This window comes from Manis javanica, chromosome 11, assembly GCF_040802235.1.
Source record: "Manis javanica isolate MJ-LG chromosome 11, MJ_LKY, whole genome shotgun sequence".
Taxonomy (NCBI): Eukaryota; Metazoa; Chordata; class Mammalia; order Pholidota; family Manidae; genus Manis; species Manis javanica.
This window is the reverse complement of record NC_133166.1, coordinates 63,267,033-63,291,686: the sequence shown is the minus strand read 5'-3', so window position 1 is coordinate 63,291,686 and position 24,654 is coordinate 63,267,033.

Genomic DNA, 24,654 nt, shown 5'->3' with positions numbered 1-24,654 from the left:
CAGCAGGGAGTTGTTCACACCTTAGTATAAATGAATTTAATAAACTACTGTCCTTCAAAGGGGGAAGGGAACTTTTTAGTGAGGAGACTAAGACTATAGGAGGAAGGGTTTCACACCATGGAAAACTCTTGCTTGAGGCTAAAGCATTAGGGGAATTCATGAATCCTGTTTTGTTTTGTTGGGATGGGAGTGGGGATACAGATCTGACCTGGGGATAGAAACCAGGGAAACAAGTTTCCATGCAGATTCTTCCAGGGTCTGCTGGTCCTTGGCCTGAGGAAATTCCCTGTAGGAGGTGGGGGAAGAAGCATCCGCTTGAAGCGCCTGAAAGGAAAAATCTTCTCTGCCTGCCAAATGCATGTTATTGTTCCCACCATATCCCAGCCTCAGACCCACTCTTGCTGAGACCTCCGCCCTGCCTTGGCCTTGAACTTCAAAACTGCCTTGGTTATCTTGATCCTATTCTCTTGGGAAAAGATGTGGGCCTATTTTGGGAAGTTGGCTAGGACTCCTGCTCTGTGCTCCCCCCAGCTCCATAGATTGGGGCAGTCACTGCATGGGGCCTGGGCCACTCCATGGCCTGCGAGGAAGCTGGGCTCAGAGGCAGCAGAGCAAGCCTGGGAATGTGGGTGGTGGAGTGGAGGAGGCTTGGTGGGCTGGTGACCTATATTTCACTTCCTGTCCCACTTCCCTCCATTCCCAGACATCAGCCAGGGCTGGACGTTGACCACAGGCCAGCAGTAAACCGACTGTCATCTCTTTGCTGTGAGTGAAGCTGAGACTCAGGCTCACTCCAGCTCAGAGTCAGGCATCCTGGAGCCACAAGGTCCCCCAGGCCACATGCTCAGCCCTTTCTAACAGTCAGGGAATTAGTCCATCAGGTCCAGCCCTCATCTCCCCTTTGACATAGAAACAAACGGAACCACAGACCAGGGCAAAGGCTGATCAAAGTCACACAAACAGTTGGTGGCAGAGGCAATACTTAGGCCTGGGCCCTCTGATGCCAGGTTCTCAGGAAGTTCAGGAAAAAAACATATGGATGCATGGATGAAAATCCTGAATCATGTGCCCCTACAGCAGTGACAGGAGGAACCAAGACTCCATTAAACAGCTCTTCTCAAAGAATGTAGGGGACCAAGAACACTAGAGAGAGGAAACAGAACCCTAGGTCCAGCAGTGCCCCCACAGTGCCACTTCTTGGAGTGGGGTCATTACTAGGACTTACTTCCCTGGGTTCTGGAACCACCCTTGCTCTGGCTATTGCTAAGAAGCTGTTGCTTTCACCTCCTCTAGAATACAGGTGGTGAGGGAACACATTCCTTCATTTAGCTAACATAAGTTTTGGGGGCATATCATATGCTGACCATGGAATTTGCATTGTAAACCATCCACACAAGGTCTGTGCACTTGTTCAGGGGATAACTTATCAAAAAGCAAACAAATGAATGGGGGATGACCAATTACAACAACCATGTGATGGAAGCAGTGTTGTGATGCATTTGGTGGAGAGAAGGGCTGGCAGGGGTCTACATTGCCTCTCTGAAGAGATGGCATTTAGACTGAGCCCCAGAATAAGGAGGAACCAGCCTGGTGAAGGTCTAGGAAAAGGGTTTTTCCAGGCAGAGGAAGCAGCAGGTGCAAAGGTCCTGAGATGAGCAATATCTCAGCACTGCCACTAATGAAGGGCCAAAATGAGTGGCTGTAGCTGGTTGTGGTGCCCAGGGTGGCCCCACATAAGGTCTGTAAGGCCGGTCAGGACTAGATCACCAGGACTTCATGACCATGGTGTAGAGCTTGGGTCATATTCTGAAAACACTAGGGAGCCAGGGAAAAATGTATAAGCAAGAGGGTTGAAGGAATCAATTTTCTGCTTTAAGACCATATTTTGCTTTGAAGAGAGGGTGGGTGGGGATGAGATGAGAGATGCAGCAGGGAGACTGGTGAGCAGGCTATGGCAATGGTCAGGATGAGAGATGGTGTTGCTTGAATAGCAGAAGAATTGATGAGAAAGAAGCATACTGTTTGAAAAGTGCTTTGGGTGGTAGAAATGACCGGGTTTGCTGAAGGGGTAGATGATGGTGAGGAGAGGAAGGAATAAGAATGGCTCTCTCCCAGGTTTCTGGTTGTCATTTGGGTGCCACGAAATAAGATTGGGCAGGGTGAAGGGAGATGCTCGGCCTCTGATGAGTTAAGTCAGAAATCCTGTTAGACATCCAAGGGGAGAGGTTAAGGAGGAAGTTTGGATACTAATAATAATGACAATGATCATGATGGTCATCTGTGATTTGTGTCACTATTATTGGTCTTGCTGCGTGCCTCCAGGGCTGGGGCTGAGCCCAGTTAGGCTCCCATCCCTGTTCTCAGCGCTGAGTCCAGTGCTGCTCTGAGGCCAGGCTGGCAGGAGGTTGGGGCTGAGGAAATCCTTGCATCTAAACGACTGAATGGACAGAGGCTGCGGGGTATGTAGACAGAGCTGGAAATCAGGGTGCTTGGGACAGACCCTGCCTAAGAAATGGTCCAGGTCAGCCTCCTGAGAAGCAGCCTGTGGCCTTCATTTTCCCTGCTCTCCTTGCCTCCAGCCCGCTTCCTGCCAGAGAACACAGACCCCAGGCATAAATCATTAACTAGAATCACCTCTTACATTGGAGCTGCACTTCAGTTCTCAAAACACTTTGCGTTCCATTATCTTGAATGATCCTTGAAACTGTCCTGGGAGGTGGGCAGAGGCAGCGTCCACCACCCACCAGCCAGCTGCTACCAACAGGAGGGAAGAAACATTCAGGGTGGTGGTGGTGCAATCAGGACCCGAATATCATCTCCTATCACCTGCTTTCACAAGAATTACCGCAGAGTCTGGGAGTGCTCAGTTTTCCAAAGACAATGCATTTAAAACAAAACAGCACCAATGCCCCTAAAAAGGAGTGTTGTTAGTGGTAGTACTGCAGGCTGGGTGACTCTGTATAGCCTTGCCATTAAAATCTCATTTTAATGTGAAGGAAAGTTCTGGGCACACAGGTGGCAAACACAGGGACCTCTTCACACAGCTCCCCTGATCCTTGAATAGGATTCTGTGGGAAAGTCAGCCTCCCTCTCTATTGTTCCATGTTCCACCATGTTCCATGACCCAGTTTCAAGTTAACTACCTGACAGTTAACTCCCACTAGCTCTAGCAGAGGCTCTGTGGAAGAAGCTGGAAAGAACTCCCTGTGCTGCCTTGGCCAATTCTCATTACCTCCCTGAGCCTCAGTTTCCTCATCTGACAAATGAGGAATGGGATGAAACTGGACAGGTGCCTTCCAGCCCTACAGTTCTCTGACTCTTTCCCTGCTGTGAAGGGCTCTGGTACCCAACTTTGAGTTTCCCCAGGAGGATCTAAAGCCTGTAACCTGAAGGCCCTCCCCTGCCCCCCACTGCACCTGCCCAGGGCCACTTTGGTGGTCACAGGAGCCCTGGCCATTTCCCAGCAGCCTCAGCTCAGCAGGCACACTGCCGCCTACTCTCACATCCAAGTCCTGTGGTCTTAGGTTTGGAGCAATTTCCCTCAGTTAGGCAAGGCTGTGACAGGAAAGGGACAGGACCTGACCTCTGCTTGGAAAATCAATTGTGCAACACAGTCCCGCAAGGGGGAGGCATGTGGCCGACGGGAAAGGCAGCTTGAAGGAGCCAGGGCCTTCTTTGAAATGAATATCTTGGCAAGACCCACAGAGAAATGTCCTTTTGGACTCCACTAATTCTGGGTCACTGCTCATTTATTCCCGGCCAGGCTGCAGTGTCACGTCCCGACAGCATCCCTTGAATACAGAGCCTTACTAGGTCATTGCCAAGTACACATGGAGCTGCAGGGTCAAGAGATAATCTACCCTTCTGGGTCTGCACACTCAAACCTCGTTTGTACTTAGAAGTGGTCTAAGCCTGCAGTACACTCATCCAAGGAACGAACGTATTTTCAGTAACAAGTAAAAGTCATTTTGTATCAAGTCTAATAAATGAAGCAGATAATGTTGTTTGAGGCTAGTAGGGGCAGAGGTTGAGATTTTAATGGCAAGGCTATACAGAGCAATTTTTTCTTACGATGTTATGTGGTTCTGAAGATGGTTAAATATTTGCATGGTTGTTTGAAATAAGTGCATGATAATGCATGTGCATTGGACAATTACCATGTGCCGGAAACAGGGCTGGGGATTTTATGCCTGTTGCCTCCCATTCTCACAGCATCTCTGCAAGGCAGATTTTTTTTTAATTGTTTTTAACTGCTTTAAGGCTATTAATGTGTTCTATCACTTCTTGAATCCATTTTTACGGTTTATGTCTTTCAGAGAACTTTTTGTACCTAAAATTTTAGAGGTACTGGCATCAGGTTGTATGTAATATTCCCTTCTTTGTTTCATTCTGTAGGTTCTCCAATTATGAACATACTTTGATTCCTGATGTTGGCAATTTGCATTCTCTCTTCTTATCACTTTCACAGATGAGCAAACAGAGGATCCCCAGGATTACAGAATCACTCAAGCCATAGCTAGTGGTAGAGGAGCTGGAATCTGAACTGTCTGACTCACCCACCCCCACCAGACCCTTCATGATTATCTTTAAGAACCACAACATTTAACATGTGATTCACAAGTCACCCAGGCATAAAACCTCCCTCTGCTCAGTGTATTACTTAAAAAGTTACCAAGTCCCCTGGTGATCTGAGTCCAGTAACAACATCCCCTGTGCCTTCCCTCCCGGTTCCTGCACGTGCTTCTCCCCCACATCGCAGAGCCCGTAGCGCCTCCCTCCCTTCCTCTCTGCCTCACCACCTCAACAGCCCCCTGACCCTGACACTCCACTGTGCATCCTGCTTTCTTCTTCCTAGAGTGGCCCAGTCCCCACTCTAGGGGTGGTGATCCCCCACTCCCCAACTAGGATGTCCATGCATGAAGGCAAGGATCATATTCCCCATACCAGGACATGGTACTGATGCTTGGTCAATATTTCTGGATGAATATGTAAATGAAACCAATGAGCTCTTTTTTTCTAAAGAATATTCTGTAATTCAACCGTGGCCTCCTGCTTCTAATTAATTCCAAGTAAATGAGTTTTTCCTGGAGCATTTTTATTCTAAAACCCTTTGAAGAGTGCTTCCTTCCCTTGAGAGCTTGAGGGAGAGGGGGTCCGATCATCCCCACTGGGGGATGGGCTGTACAGGGCACCAGAGGCAGTGGGTGGACCCTGTGATGCCCACGTAGACCCCCTTCAGGGTTGAGGGACTAATGCCACCTGTGGGAGCAGCCTCCGCGGGGGGTGCCTCAGCTGGAGAGAGTCTCCTCCCAGCAGCCTGCCCCTTCCTGGGCAGCTGCACCCAACGGCTGACGACGAGGGGTGAAGGCCTACGTCTGAGCCCTCACTCAGGACTGCACCGCACCGCCACCCATCCTCAGAGCAACCTGGGCCGACAGCTGACTGTGCGCTACCTGCTACCCCACCGCCCTCTCCCGCTTCCTTGCCTTCCCTCCTGCAGTGTGGCTCCCAGAAGGCCTCCTAATTTGGCCCTGCACATGCATCTCCATTCAGAGTCGGCTCTTGGGGGACCTGACCCACAATAGGAGGAAAGGTTCCCAGGTCCTCCAGCAATTCTAGGGCCAGGCCGAAACCAGAGCCCAGGCCCTCTGGCTCCCAGGCCCCTCTCCCCGGGAGGCATTACTGTGTGCCAGGTCAAGGCCTGAGGGTTGGGGGCTCACAGACTCAGGAGCCATCTCTACTCCCTCACCCAGGTGAGAGTCAGACACACATGCACACCAACACACAGCCAGTAGTTCCAAGTTCTGTGAGGAAAAGTTTAGAAATGGGGAAGTGGGTCAAGAAGCTCTTCGTGTGGAGACAGGCTACACTGGTGGTCCTGGGAAGGCCTCTCTGAGGGAGACCAGGGGCAGGATGGGGTCGACTGAGGGTGCCCTGTAGTGCACGGCTCTCCCCCTAGTCCTGCTGGGTGGGGCTGAGACTCTGCCAGCCTGTGACTTAGGAAGAGGGTGCTGACAGCCCCGAAGGCACCCTGGTGGTCCCCCACTAAGTGCCAGAGCTGAATATGTCACCAAAGTTCACCAAAGCCTTCTTGGCCAATGGACCCTGGCTGCTCCACACCTTCAAAGTCATAAACAGAGTAGCACCCAACAACGGACCCTCTCCTTTCAGCTCCCCTGCAGGAATGATGTTGTGAATGGAGGTGGAAAGAGAAAAGAAGACTGGGAAGGTGCCCATAACAGAAGAAGGGGCTGCGGTAGGGGAGAGCTATCTTCACCTCCCTCAAAATCTCGCCCCAAACTGATTGTGGGGTCCAGGCACCAACACCACTCCCTCTCCACCTGGGCATTTTGCCAGGACATCCCAGCAGGAGGCTTGTGAGCAAAGGTCCCTCAAGCTTAATTTTTGGGCTGACCTTCTGGATCTTAGGAGACAAACTTCCCAAAGTAAGAGCAAGAAAGATAAATTCTTTCTATATAATACCATGGATGGTGGGGTGGTAGGAAGGAGGAATTGGCCAAAATTGGGAGGGGTGTATATCATGTTGTATTGGAAAAAAGCAGTTTTCCTTTAATGTATAAGCATTAATCAAAATGCCCCTATTTAAAAAAAAAAAAAAAAGATATATTTGGCTACCATAGTGGATCCTGTCCTCTCCTGCCAGTGTCCCATATACCATTACTGGCAGCTTCACAAAGCAAACATCCATAGTTCTCTGCCTGGGAATTTCCTCTAGCTACTAGGGAAACTATTTAGGGGAAGGTCAGAAGTACCAGGGAGTTCCTGTCCTCTAAGAGCTGATCTCATCCAGTGATACAGGGAATTATTGATAGGTAAATACCCTGTTGTTGCCCCTCATGAGGGTCTACACAAAGGCATTTGCTACCCAGTCTCCTAGAGGTCCCCAGCCAGACTGAGGCCAACTGCCCACAGCAGTGGCCTGCTCATTAAGGCCAAATGTATTGGCTTCCTTCCAGCCCTATCTCATTTTCCCAAACCCTCATTCTTTCCTGGGATTACATCCCAAATAAACTGCTCAAATCCTATCTCCGTGTTTTCTTCTGGGGAAACCTAACAAAATTACATAGATGACATTCTGTAAAAGAGGCCATGCAGTGGTGCTGGGCTCAAATCTGGCTTCACCCTCACTTATCTAGATGACTTAATCTTCTGAGCCTCATTTTCCTCACCTGTTAAATGGGGACGATAACAATAGTACTTGCCTCAAAAGTTCATTTTAAGGATTGAATAAGATAGTTCATGTTAAGCAATTTTCACAGTACCTGGTCCTGGGAAAACACTAAATAGCAGCTATAATTAATAGGTGGCCATTAAACAGAACCAAATAGCAGACAGCTTAGGGGAATTATTTACAAGCAAAGGATTATCTCTAATATATAAAGAACCCTTAAAAACAATTATGAAAAAGTCTAATCTACTCTTCAGAATGGCAGCAAAGGACATGAATAGATGATTCACTGAAGAATAAATAAAAGTACCCCATAAACATATTAAAAGATATTCAACCTAGCTTCACTAACAAAGAAATGTTAAGAAAACATAATAATGCAATCATATAAAAATGGTCCAATTGTCAACATTTTTAAAGATTGATAATATCCTATGATAATAAGGATGCAGCAAAACAAGAGACAGCTGATGGAAACACAAACTGCTCCAAACTTTCTGCAGGTGGTTTGGCAGTTTTTATTCATATTTCAAATTCACAAACCACTTGTAAGAACTTCTACAGAAATCCCATACTTGCACAAAAAGTTTCAGATGCCAGAATATTCACTACAGCATTATGTAAATAAACATTTTAAACCCAAATGATGTTCTCTAGGGGATTAAATGAGTAAATTATGGTATATACAAATAATAGAATTCTAGGAAGCCAGTAGAAAGAATGAAGGATTTACATGTGCTATTGAGATGAAATTTATTTTGAGGTAGAAAAAGAAAGTATACAATTATAGACAGGAAGATTCTACTTTTAATTACATAATACTTGCATATATATATATATATCCTTATAAATATTATAATTACATGGAAATAACACACCAACTAATTGTGATTGTTTCTGAGGCTCAGGATTACAGGGATTTTGTATATCTAAGTTACACATTTCATAATACTTAAACTTTGGAAACAGGATATAAGCAGAAAAATCCATGCCAATCCACCTTCCCATTTCTCTCGAGTGAGCTGGGCACCATGTAAATGTCACCACCCCACCTCTCAAGACCATGTGGGACAGGCTGTGCAATTCTAGACACCAATGAGGCAGTGGGGAGCTACTATTTTAAGTGAAGAAAGTTCATAAAATAATACACGCACCATAAGGAGAGGATATAAAACCATTAATGTCAAGAGAAAAAAAACTGGAAGAAGAAAAAGAGCAAAATATTAACAGGAGCAGTACATTGGTAACGTTCTTTTTGTTTTTCCTATTTATTTTGCATTTTTGTATTTCTCATGTTTTCTACAATGAGAAAATATTTCTTTTATAATTAGAAACCAAGCATATGAACCCCTATGTTTATTGCTGCATTATTTACAACAGCCAAGATATGGAAGCAACCAAAGTGTCCATCATAGATGAATGGATAAAGAAAATGTGGTACATATACAGAGTGGAATATTATTCAGCCATAAAGGAGAAATAATCCTGCCATTTGCAACAACATGGGTGGACTTAGAAGGCATTATGTTAAGTGAAATAAGCCAGGCAGAGAAAGACAAATGCCATATGATTTCACTTACTTGTGGAGTCTAAAAACAAAACAGCAGCATACTCATAGACACTCAGAAGTAACTGCTGGCTACCATGGGGAAGGGGTTGGGGTGGTGGGTGAAATATGTGAAGGGGATAAAGAGCAACAAAATCTTGGTCATAATATAAATTAGTTATGCAGATGAAAGTACAGCATAGAGAATATAGTCAACAGTTTTGTAACATCTATGTTGACAGATAGTAACTACACTGGTTGCAGTGAGCATTTAATAATGTAGGTAACTGTTGAATCACTATGCTGTATACTTGAAACTAATGATATTGTATATCAACCGTACTTCAGTAAAAAAACTTTTTTAAAAAGGAAAAAATAAACAAAGCATATGAATTTTAAAAGAGAAGATTGCAAGTTGGTGGTTTCAACTGGCCATGTCAGAAACCTAGCTTTCAGGGGATAAAGTGAGAATGTTCTGAAAAATGACCTCATTATGCCAATAAATAGATCAAACAGAGGACACATCGGGTGGGTCTAAAGCTTCTCTGAGTGTCTGTAGCTTTCTTTTCTTCTAATGAAAGGCCAGGACTGCCGCCAACAGCCAGGACCTCGCTGTCCAGCCCTGTGAGATGGCACTGTGTCTCATCACTCGTCCTTGTGGGTTAGGTTTGGATAAAGCAGAAACCAGAAGTGATTTTGCTTTGGCCAGCTGTCAACCACCCAGCGCCTGTTCATGAGGGCTCCTCCCTGGCCCCTTACCCATAAATAATAACAATAACAATAATTAGTACCCAAAGGCTTTCCTAATTAGACCCCAGTCTCTACCACTCAGGGTTGAAGTTGGGCCAGATAATTAAAGAAATGAAAACTCCTTACCAAACAATCTGACCCTGGAGAACAGGAGGGAAACAGGGCCATGAGAAGAGCTGTCCTCTCTTTTATTGGTAAAAACTCTGCCCTTTCTATCAGGAAGTTTCATCCATTTCATGTGGGTTTTTGAGCACTCAAGGAGATGAAGTGTTCATCAATGCTGGTGATCATTATCTCAAGCAGACAGGAGAAAGAATCTTCCCACCTCAAAAGAATGGGTAATAAGAGACATGATGCCTTCCTGCCTGGATGGGAACAAAATCCATCTGTGGGCATGGGCAGAGGGAACCATGGCAATGGGGAGGCCAAGAGGAAGCTTTTCTGGGCCCTTTGTCCCCTCCACCCCACCAGGATCTCAGAAGAGTCTCAGAAAATCACGTAGTGATTTTGTATGAGCTTGTTGTATGTCAAGATTTATGTCTTTTAGCCATATTTCATGAAATGCCTTACAAAAACATTAGACAAAAGAGCAGGCCAAAGACAGGCCTGGATTTGCTTGAGCTGGAACTCCCTAGAGGCAACTCAGGGAAGGACTCTTCCAACCTGGTGACATATGTGCCCATTATTATTGCCCATTACTAATGAAGCATACCCTATATGTCATACAAAAACAATGTCATTTGTTACCCACAACAACCCTTATAGAGCATGTAACCCCCACCTTATGATGAGGAAAATGAGGTTCAGAAAGATGAAGTGACTTGCTCAAGGCCACACAGCGGGTAAGTGGAGAGTTCAGTTTTCAAACCCAGGTCAATTTGGCTCCACACCAGAAACTACTGTTAGAATCAGAGAGAGATGTCTGCATGCAGCCCTGGTGGGTTCCTTAGGTGGGCTACATTGTATATTCATCTCTGATAGTTATTATAAAAAATTGCCACAAACTTAGAGGCTTAAAACAACACAAATAATGATTTTAGAATTCATAAAGAGGTCATAAGTCTAAAGTAGGCCTCACTGGGCTAAACTCCAGGTGTTGGCAAAGCTGCCTTCCCCTCTGGAGGCTCTAAGGGAGAATCAGGCAGCCAGGTGCTGCCTGAATTCATTGCCCTATGGCTCTTCTACTGTCTTCAAAGCCAGCAATGGCCAGTCAAGTCTTTCTCATGATGCCATCACTTTGGTTCTTACTTTTCTCCCCACTCTTTCCCATGTCAGGACCCTTGATACTACCTTGGGCACACTTAAATAACCCAGGATAATCTCCTTTTTTAAAGTTAGCTGATTAATAACCTTAATTCCCTCTGCAATCTTAATTCCCCCTTGCCATGTACCACAACATGTTATTCACAGGTTCTGGGGATTAGGATTGGACATCTGGTGGGGTGGCCACTATTCTGCCTCCCATACTCAGAGAGGCAGCAACTTCAAGGAATCACCAAACCTAGGGTCTGTTTTTCACCTATACATGGGGTTTGAGGAACTGACTCACCCTGACCAAAATGTCCAAGATACTGGTTCCCAGGCTAGAAACATCAGTGATTTATCACGGGTGGAAGCATACCCTTTCTGGTCCTGATGGGGTCAGAAAGACCCAGCATGAGAACTGTTTACCTGAACTTATTTATGGTTGCTGTTACAAAAGTAACATCTGCTCATGCAATACATTCTAACATTATAGATATGCATGACTGTGAGGCACTAGAACATGTTCATCAGAACCTAATTTTGCTGTCATTGGGTACACAGTGGGCCCTCTTTCCTCAGCCTTCCCTGTAATCTTGTGTGGCTCTGTGACATGTTTTGGCCAAGGGGACCAAGCAAAAATGAAGGACACTACTTCATTAGGCCAGCCTCCTGGGACACCCTGTATGGGAAATGGCAGGCCTCAGAATGCAGCTGGAACACGGGCTCACTGATTGGAGGAGAGAGGTATATTAGTCGGGACACTTGTGTTTTGATTTGAGCCAGATTTAAAGTTTAAACTGTGTACAACAGGCAGCTTTGGTAGTTTGTTAGAACAGCTATCATTACTTTAACAAAGACTTTGACATTTAAGTTTTGTTGAATCTTTCAGAATGACTTATGCTAGGCAAATATAAAGCATAAACCTGTAAGACAAATATAGAAACTGTACCTCGATATAAATGCTATTTTGCAAACTTGTTTTCACTTAGCAGTAGATCAAGGGCATCTTTCAGTACATGTGGATCTACTTAATTAGCGCTTTTTTTGTTTTTTGGGGAGAATTTTAAGTTATTTTAATTTTCCTTTGAAGATTGCTATTTATTTACCTTTTACTTAACTGTTTTTAGCACCTTTATTAATGTGTAATTTACATACAAAGAATTTCACATATTTAATGTGCACAATTTGATGAGTTTGGAAATAAGCAAACACCTGTGAAACAAGCAAGATAAAAGACATATCCAACCCCCTCCCAGAGTTGGGGTGTGTATGTATTTGACATGAGAGCTACCCTCTTAAATTTCGAGGTGCACAGTACTGTATTGTTAACTAAAAGCACTATTGCTTCTTGGACTTTGGGCTAAGATGAAGTGTACTATTTATCTAGTTTTTCCAATGGCATCAAATTCTCTGGTGTGAGGTTGCCCGTAATTTACCTTGCCAATCCTCCCCTCATGGATGTTTCAAAGTTTTTTGATATCATGAATAATGCAGCATGGCTTTCCTGTGCATACATCTTTCCCAGCCTTCTGTGGATTTCTAGAGGCCACATTCCCACCAAAGGCTCACTCACACACCCCTTATGAAGGGTCATCATGAAATTGCCTTCAGCCTAGTTTGTACCACTGTCAACTCTAATGAATAGTGCCAGAAGTACCTGTTTTCCCAAACCCTTGCCAATACTATGTGTCATCAATCTGTTTCCAATCTTTCAACTTGTGATAAGAAACAGCAGCTTCTTCTGTTGATGTACCTTAACATATCTTTCTTTAATGAGGTATATTGCTGGTTTGTATTTCTGCTTTCTTCATGAAGTTGTTTGGTGAGTGTAGAATCACATTTTAGGGATTGTGGTGGGGGACAGTCCTGAGAGACCCCCACACCACAAAATACTTACAGAACTATGCCTGACCCACCCGCAGCCCACACAGGGGCAGCATGTTCACAGCTGCTGAGAGCAGGGTGAGGAACACCACATCTGCCCTTTGGGGATTGGGACGTCATTTAACAAGTACTTCCTAAGTGCCTACTGTGTACTAGCACTGGCTCTGTGCTGGGGATACAGAGAGCACTAAGAAGTAGTCATTCCCTTGCTTATTCATTGCTAAAAGATGAGGACTTCACTCACCCTTCAAGTAGCACTGTGCTGGGTCCTTCCATGTCCTACCAGGGGGCAGGCCTTTGACTGGTCTGAGTATTCAGTATATTGAATACTGCTGTGATCTCATTCCCTGGACCATGTGACAGTTGGGGTATGGGCAGACGACATCATTCAGCCCAATAAAATGGGCAAGAATATCTAATAGGGTCTTCCGAGAAGGTTTGTTTCATGCCTAAAAAGAGTACCTGGAGCTGTTGCAAGCATCTTGGCACCATGAGAGGAGGTAGGCCAGGAGGAGAAGTCAACTGCCTGAGGATGAGAGGAAAGATGGAGGCTTTCTGGATCCTGGAAGCCACTGGATCAACCAACACTAGACTCCTTGTGATGTGAGACAATAAGCAATCCCTTTTAACCACTGTATATTGAGTTTTCTGTTCCTTGCAGCTGAAAACAAGCTTCATGCCATTCAGCCCTCACCCAGTGAAGCAAGGATTCACAGGGTACAGTTAGCTTGAAGGAAAGGGACTGAGGCCCAAGCGGAGCATCAGGCAGACAGCTCTGCATGCAACAGGCCTGTAGAGGACACACTTATGACTCAGAAGAAGCTGGATTCAGCTGCCACCAGGCGTGCTATGAGATGAGAATGGAGATAGGATGGGCTGGCATAAAGGGTTCTGTGGATCATAAAAAACTTGAATTTGATTCTGAGGACATTACAGAACCATTGAAGGTTCTAGAAATGATTTGACATGATCATTAGTGTGTTAGCTGCAGTTGGAAGGAGGAATTGGTGGGCTAATCGGAGGCACCAGGACCAGTTAGAAAGCTGCTCTCTCCCGCTTTGCCTTGGATTTCCCTGGCTTCTTTCTGGGAGGAGCAGCTCGCACACCTCCTGTGCTCTAGTTCCAGGAGAACATCTCTACAACTCTGAAAGGCTGATAATTACCAACTGTGTGCAGGCTTTGCCAGGAGACCCAACCCACATCCCCTGGGTGCTCAAAAACTAACAGAAGAAACACCACCAGCAGAAGTGTCCACCAGCAGATGAATGGATGAACAGAATGTGGACTATCCATACCATGGCACATTGCTCAGCCTTAAAAGGGAAAGAAATTTTGACACCGGAACAACATTGATAAACCTTGAAGACATGATGCTGAGTGAAATAAACCAGTCACAAAAAGACAAAGACTGTATGATTCCTCTTGTATGAGGTTCTTAGAATGGTCAAACTCATAGAGACAAAAAGTAGAACAGTGGTTGCTGGAGACTGGGAGACAAGCGGTGCTGGAGATTATGGTTCAGTGGGTGCAGTTTTCATTTGAGAAGATGAAAGTTCTGGAGATGGATGGTGGTGATGGATGCACAATGTAAATGTTCTTACTGCCACTGAATGGTAAACTTAAAAGGCTTAAAATGGTCACTTTTATGTTATGTATAATTTACCACAATTAAAGAAGTTGTTTAAGGCTAATAGAGCAGGTTGAATTTAACACCAATGGCAATAGCATAAAAGATGACAGAGAAGAAAGAAAATTGTCCAAGAGAAAATGAGAAAAATACCAAGAAGGAAAGAGGAAGAGTGGGCAATAAATGCAGTTTTTGAGAGAAGTTAGCAGGCGATGTGGGTCAGGTGAACTCATGGTGACTGAACAGCAACTATGCACCAGACCTTGGCTGTCTCCATACCCTCGATGTTATTTCATGGATTCTTCACCAAGACATTTCAGTTCTACTTTATTCCTACTTTACAGATGAGCACACAGAGGCTCTGAGACCTGAAGTGGCTTTCCCAAGATCCCACTGTGAACGGACAGTGGTCTTGGCACGGGAACTCAGGTGTGTCTGATGCAGAAGGCATGGCTCCACACCTGGCCTCTGGGGAGCCAGTGGTCCCTCACAGCACAGAGCTCAGGTAGGATGCAGTGGAGACAAGGTAGGTTAGCAGCCTTGAATGCCAGGGTAGGTGTCAGTACTGTAAATAATGGTAGTTACAATTATAAAATGTTGAATAAAACAGAAATTCATGAGTCCATACTAATATAAGTAAATGAATGCACAAATAAATAAATGGGAGGGGGAGGAAAATTCTTTGTTGTGTTAGAATGCCAACTAATGAATGTAGAGGAAATGACGGGATTTTTAAAAAACCACCAATTGGCAAATATCACAGTAGTAACTGATTCAGGCAAGAATTGTCAATGGATGCCAAAACCGCAGGGTGAAAGTTTGATGAGGAATGGGATATTTACATAATCTTGAAATACTTACGAATTACAATGTGGAAAAATCATGTCTTTAGAGGAGAAAAACCTGGCAGGCACCACCTTAACCAAGTGGTTAAAGCTAACATCACTGGTGATGGAACAAACGGACATCATGTCCTCCTGATGGGGTGCTCGGAGAACACCAAGTGCTCCTGTGACCCTCCTACCTAATATGGATGACCTGAAGCTAATTATAAAGAAACAACAGACAGACTCAAATTTAGGGACATTCGACAAAATAACTGGTTTGTGCTCTTCAAAGATGTTAAGATCATTAAAAACAAAGGCAGAGAAAGGAACTGTTCCAGCTTAGATACCTGATAACCAAGTGCCACATGTGATTCTGGATAGGATTTTGGGCCAGACAAAAAAATTTTTTCTTTGCTACAAAGGACATTGGGACAAATATAAAATGTTTTTATATTAACTTTCTGAAACTGATAACTGCAGGGTGGAATACACACTAAGGGGTACTAGGGATAAAGGAGCTTCATATTTATAACTATCTCTCAAGTGGTCCAGAAAATAATAATAATCATAACATATGTGTGTGTATATATGTGTGGATAGATAAATCAGTAGATAAAATGATAAAGCACATGATGTAAAATGTAAACATTTGGGGAATCTGGGTTAGGATATACAGAAGATCTTTGTACTATTTTTGTACCTTAAATCAAATTATTTAGAATTTTAAAACTATCAAAAAATCAGGAAAAACTCCCACCCTCTCCCCCATGCCTACTCTGGAGAGAGACGGAGGGGCAGAGGTGAGGAGAGAGATCTGATGCAGAATTGGCAAGCCTGACCTGGTGACTATGCTTGTCTGGGGAAGCTTGGCTGGGGAAGGGTGATGACAGTAAGAAACATTATTTCTGGCCTTTTCCCAGTGCAGGAAGAAACAACAAGAGGAAACAGTGAAAGCTCTGTAAGTCTAAGGAGCTGACTCCAGAAAATGGAGGCATGGGCAGGAGGTGGGGTCCTGGCAGGATCTATGGGTCAGCAGGGCTTGCTGGGTACTAGGGATTCACTGCCCCGCAGCTCTCTCCCACCAGGGAAAGGGAAACGAGGGAGCCGAGGGGACTGCAAAGTAGGGAAGAGGAAAAACTAACATTGACCAAGCAACTCCTATATACCCAGCCCTGTTCTGAGTGGCTTACATATATTACCTCACTAATGCTCACAGTAAATTTTGAGATAACCTCTGCTTTTATTCCCACTTCAGACATGGGGAAATAGAGGTTTAGAGAGGTAAGGACAGAGATTCTGTTTTGCACAATACAATGGAAACTGACTTTTATGCTGAAAGCAACTAAAAACACTGGTTAAAATAAGAATAAAAAAAAACAGGTATCTGGTTGTTGTATTGAAACCAATATATATTGTATATCAGCTATACTCAAATAAAAAAATAAATTAAAAAAATCAATGATCTGTTAAGTAAGTATGGAATACTCAGAAGCAAAAATTAAGTGAAATAAGGAACCCAGAGAGGCAGGCAGGACAGGAGACTGCCTTTCACCTTAATCGCATTTGCCAAATCCTGTGAACCTTGGCTTTGGTTTTCATGGGCTGATAGAGATGAGAAACACAATGTCAAACCCCAGGGCCCACCCAAGGTGGGAGACTAATAGAAGCTGGGTCTCCAGTGGCTTCCCCCATCAGATTAGGGAGAACCTCAGAGAAAAGCCCACCACTCACTGTCCCCACTAAAACCTACAAAGAAATCTTAGAACTGAGTTGAGAGGAAAGGCATTTTACCTGATAATTCATATGCCTAAATGGGCTGCCAGTGGTTTTGAAGCCTGAATTCATACTCCCTGGTTCAGTAAAACATCTCACACTGAAGTTTCAAATTAAAGTATTCCACCCTCCCAGAGATTTTGGTGTGAATGTAGAAAAGACCACAAAAAAAATTACACTCCCAGAAAGAACCTTCTACAAATTCCCTTCCTAGATGTTCAAAAAGCAAAAAGGTAAAAAGAAAAAATGCAGACTCCATTTTATAAACCACAGACTCCAAAATACATAAAGACTGGCAAAACCAAACATTTCACGCCAAAGCCGTGGCAGTGAAGTGCAACAAAAATTGCTTGGTGGGGGCTGAGGTGAGCTGGAATAGGAAGCCAGCCCAGGAGTGGTCAATTGCAAAAAACTCCAGCAAAAATATTTTCTCTTTAGCTGAGGGCTCACTCTAATGAGGATTTCTTGACCTCAGCACCACTGACAATTGAGGGAAGTAACTCTCTGTTGTAGGACTGATGCACTACCTACTCTCTATCATAGAATGTGTACGAGCATCCCTGGGTTTAGCAACATCCACTAGTGGCCAGTAACATCAACCTCCACTCCAAACTGTGGCACCCTGAACTGTTGCCAGACATTGCTAAATATCCCCTGAGGGGTAAACTGCCTCTGTGTTAGAGAACCATCACTCTAAAATAATAAACCTAGATCCCTTGCATACAGCAAAAGCTACAGATCTGGGAAACACACAGTATAGATGGGAGAAGCTTCATTGTGGGTGGTGGGAGGTGGGGTTAGGCAACTAATGTGCAGAGAAAATAGCACAGTAATGCAGTGGCAGCAAGTCTCAGAAAAAGACAACAAAAAATTACACTCCCAGAAAGAACTTTCTACAAAAAGCAGAGGCATGAAAATTTAACTCATTCCATGGCATGTAAGTTTTTAAACTGAGTTAGCACAGAATCAACAAACACACTAAAGGAAAAAGGTGAGAAAGGGTAGTAAAGCCTACCAGATAAAGAACAATGGCCAGGAAAAAAAAGTTAGCATGGAATAGATAAAAAATCTAACCAAACATTGTTCTATGAATTAACAGATCTCAATAAAACAATTGCCCCTGTATGGAAAGACCACAAAGCAGAAATATAACAATTCAGTGAAAAGATGGCAAGACAATGGAAGAAGATGAAATGAGAACTGGAATAATTCAGGGATAAGATAAGACAATAATTTCAGAAATGAGGATGCAATAGGAAGGAGGACTTAGACACAACACAACAGAAATGGAGGACAGAAATAAAGATGGTGAATAAAATGATACAAAATGAAAAGGTTTTTTTAATTAGAAAATTATAGACACAGAAAAAAGACAAAAGAGAACCAACATACACGTAATTGGAGTTTCTCAACAAGAAAAACCAAACAATAAAATACAATAAATGCTTAAAAATAGAACAGAAAGAAACTTCCTTGAACTAAATGTCTTGAATCTACGTAAAGGGTACTGCATGTGCCAGAGAATGTTGACCTGGAACAGTCAATTCCAAGACTCTCCTAATAAAATGATCAGACTTTAAAGATAAAGAAAATATCCTCTGAGCAGCACATACAAAAAAAATAAAACAACAAGAAATAAATCAGTTCACTCATAAAGGAATGAAATCAAGCTAGCCCCAGCAATATTCACAAACTGTGGCACAATACTCGCAGGATATTTAAGGAAAAAAGTGTAAGCCAAGGATTTGAAATATGCTGTTAAGATGTTCCTCAAGTACAAAAGCTGCATTTTTAGACATGCAAGAACTCAGGGAGTATTGTTCCCATGACCTCTTCTTGAGAAAACCACCAGAGCACAAGCTTTAGACCATCAAGAGGTGACTAGGGAAACCACAGCAAATGTAGGAAAGGGAGCAAGCATTAAATATATTTAAATGTAGAGCAAAGTTAAAAAGAAATTGTGGACATCTGAATGTAAATTTTTTTATGCTATGACAATGTTAGAAATGACATACCTAATCAAAAAATGAGAGGGAAATGGAAAGAAGATGAGAATAGAGTACATTCCCTGATGGCCCTATCTGCAGTACCTAGGAGTTAAAGAATATCATCAAAAGCTGAGAAATCAAATAATAGAAGTATATTCAACATATTTGGTAAAATACAATAATATGTTGAATATAGAAGTATATTCAACATATTTAATATAGTATTGTTTAATATAGTATGTTCAACATATTTAATATAGAGATCATTTTGCACTGCATCGAGGAAAGGGATAAGGAGTGGGGAAACATGCTCATTTTTTCTATTGCTCATTCTATGACACTAACAGATAACGCCTAATCAAGTTAGGAACTAAGGATTCTATATAATGTTATGATTATGAAGGTAAGCATTAGAAAAAAATTTTTTTAATTAAATAAGAATTGTGATTGCTTTGTCTAGACTTTCCAGTGTGATGTTGAATGGTAGTGACAAAGGCAAGCACCTTCTTTGGTCCCTGATATTAGGGAAAGCTCTTGGTCCTTCACTGGGGAGCAGTATGTTCGCTGTGGGTTTTGATAAATGTCTTTTATCATGTTGAGGAAGTTCCCTTTTATTCCTAGTTCCTGAGTGTTTTATCCTAAAAAGCTGTTGGATTTGTTGAGCCCTTGCATTCCTGGTATAAGTCTCATTTGGTCATGATGTATAATCGCTCTAAAATGCTGTTGAATTGAGTTTGCTAGAATTTTTTGAGGATTTTGCATGTATATTCACCAGGGACATTGGTCTGAAGATTTCTAGTATTGCAGTATCTGTGTCTAGGTAATACTGTATCAGGGTAATACTGGCATCCCCGAGGAGTTAGAAAGTGTTCCTTCCTCTTCTAATCTTTGGAAGATTTTGAGGAGTATTGATGGTAACTCTTCTTTAAATGTTTGGTAGTTTTCATCAACTGAAGCCATCAGGCCCTAGACTTTTCTTCATTGGGAAGTTTTGACTACTGACTCAATCCCTTTACTTGTTATAGATCTGATTTAAGTAATTTTTAAAAACATATTTTCAGATTAAATCTCAAAATAAAATCTAGCTCTTCACTGTATGCAAGAGAAATACCTAACACAAACTCAAGAGGCGAATCTAAAAAATAAGCAAAAGGCATACCAGGCAAAAAAACATAATAGCGATTAGTGGAGGTCATGATTTAGTTATCAAGCAATGTGCAATTCAGTCTAAAGAACATTAAACAAAATGAAAAGGAGCTATGCTATTAATCAAGGTGCCACTGAAACACAGACATAACCACTCTGAGTATCTGTGCAGCATATAACCAAGTGGTGACATTTACCAGAATTAGCTACAACAGTGCAAGGGAAATAAGAGCACCTGAGTAGTTAGAGAGCGGAGATCATCTCTCTCATGGTGGCTCACATGGACAGAGGAGCAAGGACAGTGTGAGAAGTAAGGCAGCTTTGCTGCAACACTAGAGACCCACCCACAGTTCCTGGAAGAAGACACAACTTTATTTTTCTCTCCTGTACCAGTGCAGGAAAGTAGACAGCTTTGCTCACTCAGTAGTTTAGGGACTCAAGTTCCTTCCAAGTTGTGGCTCCATTACCCCCTATGTGTCATCATCTCTTTGACAGAAGCCAAGTTACCACTACATGTTCAGTTTGATCCTAGCAGGTGGGAGGAGAGATTGTGGAGTGAGCCTGCCCATAATCTCAGGCCTGGGTTCAGAACTGGCAAATATTATTGCATTAACATTATACTGGAGAAAACTTGTCACTGGATAAGCCTAAATGCAAGGTGTGAAGTCTAGGAGCAGCCTAGCTTCATAGCTAGGAAAAAGGATAGAATAGGTCTCAGTGGATCACTACACATGTGTGCCACAGCCCATCCCTCTGGCCCCAAAACACCTGGGTGTGCTTATTTTCCCATGAGCAGGACACCCTTCTCTGTGAGGGATGCACCAAAGTTACTGTATCTGTGATCTCTGAGTGATGCACAGACCTCCTCCCAGGTTCAGATGTGATTTCTTGTGGTTCAATGACCTATAAGCTGTGAGACGACTCATTTGTTTCACCCATCTGACCAACAGACAATGGTGAAACAAAGCAACACCACAATAAAGACCCCTTACAGAAGAGAAAGCATGAGCGGCACAGTAGTCTCAAGGCAGGGATTGTGAGAACCCTTGCCCTGGCATGTTCAGGCTGCTCTGGTATTGCCCTGTGGAAGATTCTTCCTTACCTACTGTGCTCATCTGAAGGGAGTATCAGGAAATATGTCTTCCTTGAGGGCTGTTTAGAGGCCTAAACAATTATAGGATCTTATGGTTTCTTTGGAAGAACAATTCCCTGGAAGATTTATTTGGGATCTAAGTATGTTTGCTTCCAATCCCAGTCCTGAGCCACTCCCACCTTCCCCCATCCCTGCCTATGGAGCACATCTTGGGTAGCAGTCCAATGTCCCCACCCCAGTCAGGAGAATGGGACATTTTCCTGACATGAGAAAACCTGTTCTGGGCCAGACTGGTGAGAACACCCTTCCTCTCTGCCACAGATTGAAGGAAAGGACTTTGTGTAGATTAGGCTAACACAAGAGACCAGCAGGAATGCAGTGGTTTAAGGATGACAGGATCTCATTTCTCTCTCGGCTAGTGGCCTGTCTTGAGTCCACATTCTCCCTGAACAGGCAGCTCAGTGTCCTGATGTCCCCTGGCCTTGCCCTCAGGCTTGGTAGGCAGGCCGCAGACTGGCTACGTTCTGCCTTCTGGGAAGAACAAGAGCAACGTGACCACAGGCTTAAGGCGCAGGCCCAGTGTGGCACGTGCCTCTTGCTTGTTACAGAGAACATTGGCACAGGGCCAAGCTCAGCACAAAGAAGGCTGAGAGATTCGGTCTAGCTATGCAGAGGAAGACATGAAAAATGGATTTCAGTGGGCCACCAGTAGGTCCACTGTGGTCTGCCCAACTGGCCACCAGATGCCCATGCGACCCTCCTTACCACAAAAGAACACACTCAGCCCCTCTCCAGGGAAATCAGTCTCAAACTCCATCCAGCTATACTTCCAGATCAAAGTGCGAGAAATCTGGGAGAAAGAAGTCCTCTCCAGAGCGACACATGATTCCTCGTGGTCCAGCAACATATAAAATGCAAGATAATTCATTTATTCCCAACACCACCACTCCAGCTGCCCCCTACCCACCCAAATACAGTGGTGGATAGGGATGGGAAAACCACAGTAAAAGCTCCTGTGTGGAAAAGAGAAGAATGGGAACACTCAGAAGTCACTGGTATACAGCAATAGGCAAATCAGGGTGGCAGATGGCAAGGATTTGCTGCGACAGAGGCTAATCTGTTCTGGAATATTCTGGAAGAGTTCCAACCTAGTGCTGGAAGATTCTCCCTTCCCTGTTATCCTGTGGCCACAACTGAAGATGTTAAAAGGCCTGGCCTTCTTGGCGGCAGGAGGGCTGAGGAGGTTCCTTTGGGGCTCAAACAATCCTAATTACTGGCCAATTTCTACTTTCTTTGACAATTCCCTCAAAAATCTTCTGGTCTAGGTGCTTCTAGCTAGTTCCAGGTGCCAGTAACCATATCCAAAGAGGTTTTCTCAGCAGAGCTCTGAAGACTATTTTCTTACTTTGTTTCCTGCTCTAATCCATACCTCTTATTTTAATTTGGGCTACATGGTGGGGGTAGGGAGAGGGCAGGGGAACTTAAGTGGGAAAACAATAACCTTAATTTGACCTTGCTCCAGGGCTGGATCCTACCCTAGGCTTCCTGGGTGGCCTTCAAGAAAGGCTCTGAGCCTAACAGCTGATTTCTTTCTTTGTGGGTTACAAAGCAAGGGCAGCTTTCCCCTCTGTGAGGATATTCTGTATTCATTTCCATCTCTCTTGTCTTTCTATAATAATTTGCTAAAAGTCACAAGAGCAGCGGCCAATGTACACTAATATTCTGGCTCTTTCCAACCACCTGTCCCAGCATTGGCCTGGTTAGTATATGATCAGCCTTCCAACATGTCATAAAAATAGTATCAAATGATTTTCTAAGGTATAACAAGGGTCTCCAACTTTCTAGCTTACAATATCTGTGCCTTCCTATGCAGCAAAACCACTTAGTCAATGCTTCATTTGTAGGGGAGGTTGTTAAAACAGCACCCCATTGCCAGTAATAATTTTTGTTTACTTAGGGTAAGGGAAGGCTGCTATAATAAAGAGATCCAATAATGATTTAGTGGCTCAAAGAAGAAAGAAGTGTGTTTCTCTCATGTATAATACTCCATTGTGATCATTCCAGATTGGCAGGCTGTATTCCACAAGGTCATTCAGGAGTCTTGGGGTCCTTCCAGCTTGTTCTCTGCAATCTTCTAGGCCACTGGCCTTGTTGGCTTAATCACTGCCGGGTTGCAGCACAATCATGTTCCCACTGGCAAGAGGGGGAAAGAGTGTGTGGGGGTGGCAGGAGGGTACATCCTAAGGCCAAGACCTAAGAGAAACATGCTTCTCTTCCCAATATATGCTGTTGGCTAAAACTTGATCACATCAATAGATCTAAGTACAAGAGCATCTGGGACATAGCTTTCTGGCTGTGTGCCTTGGAGGAAAGGGAAAATCAATGTTGGAGGCCAATTAGCAGTCTCTACCACAGGCCTGGGAGCTGAATGGACAGGCAGTGATCAGGAGTCAAATGCCTTGAACATAAGCTGAGAGGACAACTGTCCATGTGGGAGCCCCTTGCTCTCTTTCCCCACACACAGGCCACAACATGCTTATTCCCCATCGAGAGCACAGGGCCAGCAGCCCATCACAACACACATTTGTTTGATAAACTTTGCCATGTCCCTGCTATCCTTTCTAAAATCATGCCCACCATCCTCCCCTGTGCCAGTGGGCACCTGCAGGCGATGTGTGGCAGCACCAGGAAGCTGCTGGCAGATGGAATGGTATATTGGCCTTGGTGCTCCAGGAAGCAGATGCCAAGATGGGATTCAGTACACAAGGACTTCATTAGGATACATGGTTCTGTGAGGTGAAACAGAGAGGGAGCCACCAAAGGCCAGGGGAGCCAGCAGGCTGGAATGCAAGAGTGACCCTGAGGTAAGGGGAGAGGGAAAGGTGTCCATGGGCTGCCTGCAGTCTAAGAGCTCTAGCAGAGCCATTGGGAAATCCTTAAGCCAATGTCCAGCACCAGAGACATCACAAGCCTCCCAGGGAGAGCTCTGCCTCAGTATTCAGCTGTGCTTACAGCCATTGTTGGGGAGCAGCTTGTGGCTCGTGGGGAGCATAGGATAGATTTCAAAGCCAGAGCTTTTCTTTCCTGGACAATGACACCCCCTGTAACAGGAGGTCTGCAAGGCCCATTCTTGTGACTGCCACAGGGGGTTACAGTGAGAAGTTGGGGTTCATATTCTACAAAGGGCACAGGCTTTGGGATTAAAAAAAAAAATAGGTTGTGACCCAGCTCACCTCTGACTAGCTATGTGGCATTAGGTAAGAAACTGAATCTCTCTGATCCTCGGTTTTTGCATCTGTGAAATGCCTGGGAAACATTATCTGGATGAAAGTAGATCACCCACAGAGGCACTCACTACATGGTGGCTTTTATTCCTGCCCCATTTTGCCAGAGCCCAGTGGGCCTAGAAGTACCCCAAATGTGTTCCCTGAGGGAGGATTCCCAAGTCCACAGCTGACCCCAATTCCCTGGGATCACAGGCAGCCCTTCCCTCTCAACCCCACACCAAGTGGGCTCACAAGTGGCACACAGTGGGCTGCAGAGACCAAGCTAGCTTTTAAACCAGTCCAAGAAACATCCTGGTAAG